This window comes from Ips typographus, linkage group LG1 (assembly GCF_016097725.1).
Source record: "Ips typographus isolate SLU linkage group LG1, UJ_Ityp_2.0, whole genome shotgun sequence".
NCBI classification, from domain to species: domain Eukaryota; kingdom Metazoa; phylum Arthropoda; class Insecta; order Coleoptera; family Curculionidae; genus Ips; species Ips typographus.
The window spans coordinates 25,309,465-25,317,920 of record NC_138422.1 but is presented as its reverse complement, the minus strand read 5'-3'; the positions used below and the strand labels follow the sequence as shown (position 1 = coordinate 25,317,920).

The following is an 8,456-nucleotide window of genomic DNA, read 5'->3' as shown; positions in this document are numbered from 1 at the left end:
TGAGTGTGAATTTTTTAGTTGTGGTATAGTATTTTGCTACAGTATCTCAGAAATTTACTTCTATCTTGCAGGATTCCACTGATTTTTTTTCTTTTTTTTTAAGTGCTTGTTACGTGACTTAACTAGTACAAATTAATTAATTAAAATTATTAAATGAAGGTAGAACGAAATAAGTACAGGGTGGCCAACCAAGAATGCGAGGTACTGTGTCCCGGAAACCAAAAATGATACATGTTTGAAACAAAAATGTTATTAAGTAATATGGCCATACATGAAATCAGTGGCAACAACGGATGCTATTTCTTGATTCTGTTGATTAATCTAGGGCGTTTTTACTCAAATCAGTTTTTCTCTAAATGTTGTCGTTTTCGAGATATTGACTGTTAAATATTACATTTTCCACTACTTGGAAGATTGTAGCAAGCGAACGGCTGAAGATAGAGCAAAACGGTTAACATATTCCTATCTTTTTTTTTTTTGAGATCTATCATACAGGGTGGTCCAGTTTTAAATGTCAATAATTCACCAATCCATATCATTATGTCATTTTCCTGAAAAGTGCTTCTTAAGGAAAATACTATCCTTCAAATTTCTGTTTAAAAATAGTTTTTTTTGTCATAACTGTCAGACCGTTGGAGCAATATTGATCAAATTTGGAACAAGCACTTTATTACACGTTATTACGGTCAAAGACCCAAAACTAACCCAACCCAACTTAAAAATTGTCTTGGAAACGGAAAATTCACTTAAGAAGTTTAAAAAATATTATTGTAGCCAGTTTTCATAGTTTCCAGACAAACTAAAAGACTTTAGTTTTGAAAATTGAATTAGAAAAGATAAACATTTCAGAATCTTAAAAGTTGTGTTTGTAACCAGTTTTCATGCAAATCGAGAGACTTTAATACTAAAAATTGACTTGTAGACATAAAAACTACATTTTCAAGAATTTATTATTACTACAAATTCATACATTTAAACATTAAAAATTGACTTGAACCCCAAAACGTAACTGAACTAATGAAGTGACATCAGAAGCTTAAAATTTGCATTTGAATTAAGTTTTCATAATTTGAAGACAAATTTCAATATTTTAGTCTTGAAAATAGTCTTAGATGCAGGACATCATCATCAAAACATTAGATTCATGAAAATTGTCTTGAAAACGAACTTTTCGTGCTTTTTACTTTGCTTTTCATTTTCATCGAATTCTGGACTATTTTTAGTGCTTCAAAACTGCTTTCAGCTTGGAAAATCGAGTTTCAAGACTATCTTCACCAAGTTATTGACATAGCAAACTTAAAAAACAATTTTTACATTCTTCATAGACTTAAAATGGCATTCCAAGCTTTGTCACTATTATATCGACTTCTAGACACCTAAGTGCTAAAAATTCGGGTATTTCTTAATAAACTAGACTGTTTTTAGTGTTTTAAGGCTGTTTTCAGTGCCTCAAATCGAGTTTCAAGACTATCTTTACAAAGTTTTTGACTTATCAGGCCTAAAAGCCAGTTTGTCCACTGACCATAATCTTGAAAATGTTATTTCAAGCTTCTTCACTATTAAATTGACTTCTACACTCATAGGTGCAATAAATTGTAGCATCTCTAAGAAATTTAGACTGTTTTTAGTGCTTTTTAAGACTGAAAAATCGAGTTTAAGACTATTTCCAAAAGTCAAGTTTCTTCAGTAATAAAAGTAAAAAATTTTGGTAACAAATGCTACAATAATAGTCTTGAGAACTAATTTTTAGAAATAAAATAGTCCAAAAATTTAATTTACTTCTTGACTTGTTGAAAGTTGAAGAAAATTGAGTTGTACACCAATTAAAGTCTTGAAAATATACTTTTGGACTCTCTTTAGTCCTAGTAAAGTCAGTTCTAGCATTTAAAGTCAACTTTTATATTATTTTTAGTAGTAAAAAATGAGTTTCATGCACAATACAATCTTTGTCTTGATTTCCGGACTTTTTTTAGTTCTATAAATATAAACTATAAAACGATTTTTTAAATGGAAATTTGGAGGACTGTATCTTCCTTAGGAAACGTTTTTCAGAAAAATGAAATAATGCAAGTCAACTTATTTTTTGATTGGCTATCAAATGGTGAATTATTGACACTTAAAACTGGACCACCCTGTATAATGGTTTATTATTTTCATTTTCAGAATTTTCAAAAAAACAAAAAATACTCAAAATTTGAACTCAAAAAAGTAAGACAGGAACATTTAAACCGTTTTGCTCTATCTTCAACCGTCTGCATGTTATAGCCTTCCAAATAGTGAAAATTCTAATGTTTAACAGTCAATATCTCAAAAACGACATTTAGAGACATACTGTTTTAGAACCAAAACTCACTAGATTAAGCAACGAAATGATTGTCGAACGAAAATCCGTAGTGGCCACTGATTTCATGTAGATGCGGCAACGTTGGAATCACGAAAATATTTTAGATGTATTCTTTATGGTCATATTGCTTAATACATTTTTGTTCCAAACATGTATCAGTTTTAGTTTCCTAGATACATTACCTCGCATTCTTAGTTGGCCACACTGTACTTAAATCTATTTAGATTTAATTTAAGATTAGACTGTGAATGTTCAGGTAGCATGCACTACAAAGAAAATCCAATCCAAACATCAATTTTCAAAATGACTTTCGGTGCATACGGTGGTAAAAACTGAAATATAATTATACTCAACTTTAGCAGGTAACAGTCTCGTTTTTAACCTCACTCTACATTTTGTACTTCCACTTAATCAAGTTTTGAAGTAATGGTCCAAAATGGTGAACTCAAACTTAAATTGTTGTCCTTGTTATTACTGAGAAAAATAAACTGATAATAAGATGATAATAAGGTTTTAGTTCCAACAATAGAAAACAGCAAGAAGCTTAACATCAGCTGTTAAGTGAAATGAAATTCGGTGATAATCAATATTTCAATTATTCTAAAATGTCGAATAAAGCTTTCAATGAATTATTTCGTCTGCTACCACATCACTCACATTTTTCATTTTAATCCAATGTACAATGCTTGTTGTACAAATAACTACTAATATGCTTAACAAGCAACAAGCATAACAAAAAAAGCAAAAATTAATTAAAATCGATTTGTTATTCTGAACGTTTCCTATTAATATTATGAAAATATTGCTATACATTTATATGGTTATATTTACAATTAAGCTTGTTTCTAGATATTTGTTTATTCCACTTTAATCCAATAACAAATTGAAAACTTTTTTGCCTTTATTAGCAAACTATTGCATTGCACTGTTTATCTTCCAAAATAATCCTCCAAAAAATAAATTAATACCGTTAACCGCAGCAGGGGCTTTAATTACGAGCGAAATTTACGACAAAAATTTCCATGCATATAAGCATTAGGTAACAGTTAGTAGCCTTTTTATGGAGAAACAAGACAAAATCGAAATTTCCTTTTTAAACCAATTACACGGCGGCATGTATGAGCCTTAGGGATGTTACGTAACATCCCTTTTACCCTTGGAATCCAAAATTATAAATTCACACTTCGGTAGGCTTTAGGGTATTACACTAACATGCCGCAATGCTGCTGAATTTACACGAGTTCCCACAGGTAAAAGTTCCAAAACATAAACGGAAAGTCCGTAATTAGTTAAATAGTAAGAGTTTTGTTGGTTTTTCGGCGGACATTTAATTTTATAAACCGTCAGAGAGAGATTAATTAGGATATTCGATCCATTTTGAAATAATGAGGATTTATCAATCAATCAAAGTTTGATAACTTAGAAACTAAATAATTAAACGCCCTTTCACTTAAATTGTAATAGATCTCTCAACTACGAGTTGATCCACAAATTATACTGCAATGAAGTAATTTTCAAGAGATATTGCTTCGTTTTCTCCTATATCTTACGAAATTGCCTTTATCGGCGTTAAAATGGGGTTTACAACGTACCCAATAGCGTTTTCGGTTTGGAAAGGTTTTTTTTAGGTGGTTCCAACTTGGCTGGTGCTGAATAAGGTAGTAGGAATGTGTTGATAAAAATTCCCAATTGCAAATGATGGAAAGTTAGCAATTTTGCCACGTTCTGAGCACGGTTTATCTTAATTTTCAACGTGAATTTTAATCTGTGAACACTACTAGCAAACTCAAATGTGTTTTTACTTTTGTGATACTTGCTCCAAAGTAGCGTTTGCAATTGGTTTCTGCCAGTTTTTGTCTTTGATTTGAGCGAAAGCTGAATCAAATTGTGATAATAACCAATCTGTATTTTGCCCAACAAGACTTTCATGTAGGTACGTCAATAACATCAAATACAGCTCTATTAATACTAGTTTCAAGTTTTTGCTTATAGTACAATAATTATTATAGGAATCATCAGCTAATATAAAAGTAAGTTTAAACATACTTTTTAGCTTTTTACTCGTGATCATAATTTCCGGAAATCTACATGTTAGTTAACTAAAAGCAAAACCAAGCAAAACAAGAACTAAACCAAACTTCATAATAAAATTAAAAAGTAAAAATATATCAATTAACTACTATAATAAACTGCAAGATATGAAATTTGGTATTTGTAGCATATATAGCAAAGTTTATCATATCACTCCCATTACTTTTCTGTACTAAATAAGTAAATCAAAATTGTAATTACCGATGCTTTGGCAAATTTTAAAAAACGTGTTTGCGGTGAAAACACGAACTCGCAATGAAAACAAACATTAATAAAACCCGAGATATATTCTTGTTTTCGTTTTCTTTTTGTTTGCATCCCATGGCGTTCATCTGTAGTTAAAGTTAATGTATTACTTCATTGCAGCAATTTATTTTTCGCGTTTGTTTCCTAAGTAACTCTTGTTTGTAATAAAAATTGAACAGAATATACTTAAAGCTTAGTTTGCACCACAAATTTGGCTTGTAGAAGAAAAATTGCTATTTCCTTAACAGTTCAAAGAAAGGATAAGTAGGAAATTCCTGCTGGCTGAACGGAAATGAAATCACTGGCTGTAAAATATGAAATAAACCAATCACAGACAGTATTAAGCATGACATTTATAAATAATAGTTATTTACATTACTAGTGGGGTATGAGCATTTTTATAGTCACGAGTGGGAGTGTTGCCACGACGAGGTCGTAGACCGAGTTGTGGTGATCACACGAGTACGTTAATTTGCCATACCCCACGGGTGATGTACAACATTTTATCTACGACCATCAGAAGCAGCGTAAAGTAAGAAAAAAATTCATATTTTGTGCAATGTGAACTATTTAGGAACGTCTCGTATATGCTTGCTACGGGTAGTTATTTGTTACCCTTAAATCTTCTCATCTACGCTGTACTGTTTTGGTGTTGTTGCTATGGTGGCCATTTGTTTCCACATATCACTTAAGCGACAATTTAACAGTGTCAGTCACAAATTTTTAAAAGTGCATTTCGTTATGAACATGTCTGAAGAACTTCCGTCAGATATTGAAGAAGCTGCCGCAAACGTGGTATCTGGCTTGTTGCCTGCCAAGTCAAAGGAGAAATATGAAAAAATGTATCAACCTTTTGTCACCTGGTGCGAGACCAAGAACATAAAGAGTCCCTTTCAAGAAAAAGTGTTACTCGTGTACTTTGAAACCTTGGCAGCAACCTATAGTTCATCCAGCCTTTTTTTTTGTGTAAATTCGATCCAAGAACTTTCTAATTCAGGAATTCATTTCACTTTTAATATTTATAAAAAGTAAAATATAGTTATTATTTAAGATAGGTCTGTTCATGGTTTTATCAAAGTTATGTTTAAATTCAATAAACAATTACAGCAGAAATTTTCATTTAAAGTTGTTTTATCGCACTAGTGCGATAAAATCGATTATTAATAATCGCTCATTACGTAACTCAAAATGAGCTATGTAATGAATGATTACCATGCTAGGAGTAGATAAAAAAATATTATCATCTGCACTAACAGTTGCATTTCTATTTGGGCTGTGGAGTAAAATTATTTTAGTTTTCAATTACTGTTAATTTAAAATACAGGGTTTTTTCATAAACTAAATGCAAGACTCCAGAGTATGGTAGTTTGTACAAAAATATTTTAAAAAATTAACTTTTTTGCAAATATTTCCGATACTTTTTATAGTACTGAAAACAGCTTTTATAAGCATTTTCTACTCATAATAAGCTAAGTTTTGTGCTTTTTTTCCTTTCGTCGTGAAGGTTTTAAAGGAGGGGTGTGCGATTTTTTCCCCCAACTTCTATGTTTCTGGAAAAAGTACAACACAAAAAGTTTTCTACACAAAAAAGTGTTCCTGGATAAGCTGCAAAATCAATGATTTTTTAGAAAAATCCACTTTTATGTTGAAAACATGGTCATGATTTAAATATTTTAGAGGGTAAGTTAATAGAAACATTTTTCATATTTTTGAACAAGCACCCTGTATAAAACATCAACTTAACTAAACGAGAATGATAACTTATACAAATTGCAACTTTAAATATCTTAAACCGTAACTGCTCCACTAAACTAAACCATAAAACAACTTCTAGCTATCAAAGTTACATTGTTCGCCTACATCTGCGGTTAACCTAAATCGCAATCAAACGGCCTTAACCTAGAAATGTTCAAAGTCCGCACGGCAAACGCAATCAAGTAAAATAAACGACGGCGTGTGGAACGTAGCGTTGCGACGCCGACGGCGACGCTACAGGTCTTTGAGGACGGACGTCTCGGCGTCCTCCAGTGCTTCGTGGTCTCTTGTCCGTGACATCACCTCGCTGGTGATGCGGAAAAGTCGACGTGGTTCCGATTTTAAGTGGATGAGTGGTCCTAGTGTTTGACCAGTGAATTTTTTTAAGTCAGGTAAGTTAAATGTTTAAGTTATATAAGAATTTAAAAAGTGAAATTAACATTCTCAAAAATTAAGTCTAAAAATACAATTAAAAAAAGTTTTTCATTTAAATTATTTAGTTGGTTGTAAACTTTTTACTAAATTAAAACAAAGATTTCTACAAACACGTCAAAGAGTACGTATCTTTTTACTAACACTGGGTATTGCATAATTCCTATTTTTTACAGAAGCCTTGTAAGCAAGCATGTAACTAGAGCCTTACATTATTGCTAATCCAAGGTGATTTTTGGAAAAAGTTACAGTAAATATGAGTAGAAGTCCTGACAACTGTAAGGTCAACACTAGTTAACATGTAAATCTAAGTTTACAGACCTTAGATAAAATTTACTTTCATTTTACAAGAATTATTTTACTTTGTGTTTCGTACTTAATCGAAAATGTAATATTTAAAATCTCTATTTTCATGAATAATATTTACAAATGAGTATGGTAAATCACCCTTACAAGTTATTACATTCATCTATTTACTGGACTAGGTACCAGAGTGGAACATCACTACAGGATGATAATTTTTCTTTGGTTTCATCCTTTCTAAGCCTCCATATTTGATCATCGTATTTCAGTTGTTTATTAAATTATGAATTACAGTTTTTTACATTATTTCGGTAATTTCCTATCGTCAGTATTTTTGTATTTTTTAATATAATTTCTGGTCTACTTTTTAGCAGATTGGAAAGTAAAGTGCCAATGCTAATTTTTTACTAATTATTGAGGTGTTTTACACTTGTTTGTTGACAAAAAATAGTCCAAGCATCACGAACCGTTTTTGACTTTGAAGAAAAGACAGGTTTCAGGCGTTAAAAACAATACAAATATACCGAATAAAAAGAGAATAAATAATTAATGCACCACTATTAGACCGATGAGGGGGACGAATTTTACAATTTTGTAAAAAGCATTTTTTCACCTCCACATTACCAACAGACCGGTCAACAGAGCCGGGCAAGCTACTGAAATATAGTAGCTAGTTACAGCTACAAGCTACATTGATGTTCTATTATTCAAGCTACAATTTGGATAGCTACTTTCTGAAAAAAAAATGATTAAGTTACAAAGTAACTGAAGCAACTAGTTGGTTTTAAGTTACTTGTTACAAATTATAATATAATACAGGGTGACTTGGGATTGCAAAATTGGTTCATAACTATTTAGAGGATTTCACTAACAACTGGGTCACCCTGTATTTATAACCAAATTTCTAATCAACTCAATAGTTGTGTGAATTGTATCTTTTAAAATAGTTATGTCTTATTTATTTTATTGTGTTAAAGTATACTAATTCAAACTTAAATAATCTATGTAGCTAAAGCTACTTCTCTATATTCAAGTTACTTCAAATGTAGCTTTATGAATACCAATGCTAAAACGCAGAAACAGCTACAGCTACTTATTTGAAAAAGAAGCTGGAATACAACTACAAACTACCCAAATTGTAGCTAAGTTAGTCAGATTATCTTTAAGCTACAGCTAAAAATGCTGTCAAATTTTTAAATTTACCACTGTTTACCCCAGTTTTCAGTATAAGTTTCAACAATGAAAACTTGAACCAAAGGGTGGACAGCATAATTTACAGAATTAT

The 8,456-nt window shown here is 31.2% G+C and overlaps 1 protein-coding gene across 1 annotated transcript in view; it reads left to right on the top strand.

Annotated features, from left to right (window-relative positions):
• Positions 1-6,347: 6,347 nt before the first annotated feature.
• Positions 6,348-8,456, top strand: part of LOC145740111 (GTPase-activating Rap/Ran-GAP domain-like protein 3) — a 125,944-nt gene continuing 123,835 nt past the window's right edge. The window contains exon 1 of the mRNA XM_081995474.1: positions 6,348-6,828. The gene's annotated coding sequence lies outside the window, so the exon portion shown is untranslated. The remainder of the gene's footprint in view (positions 6,829-8,456) is intronic.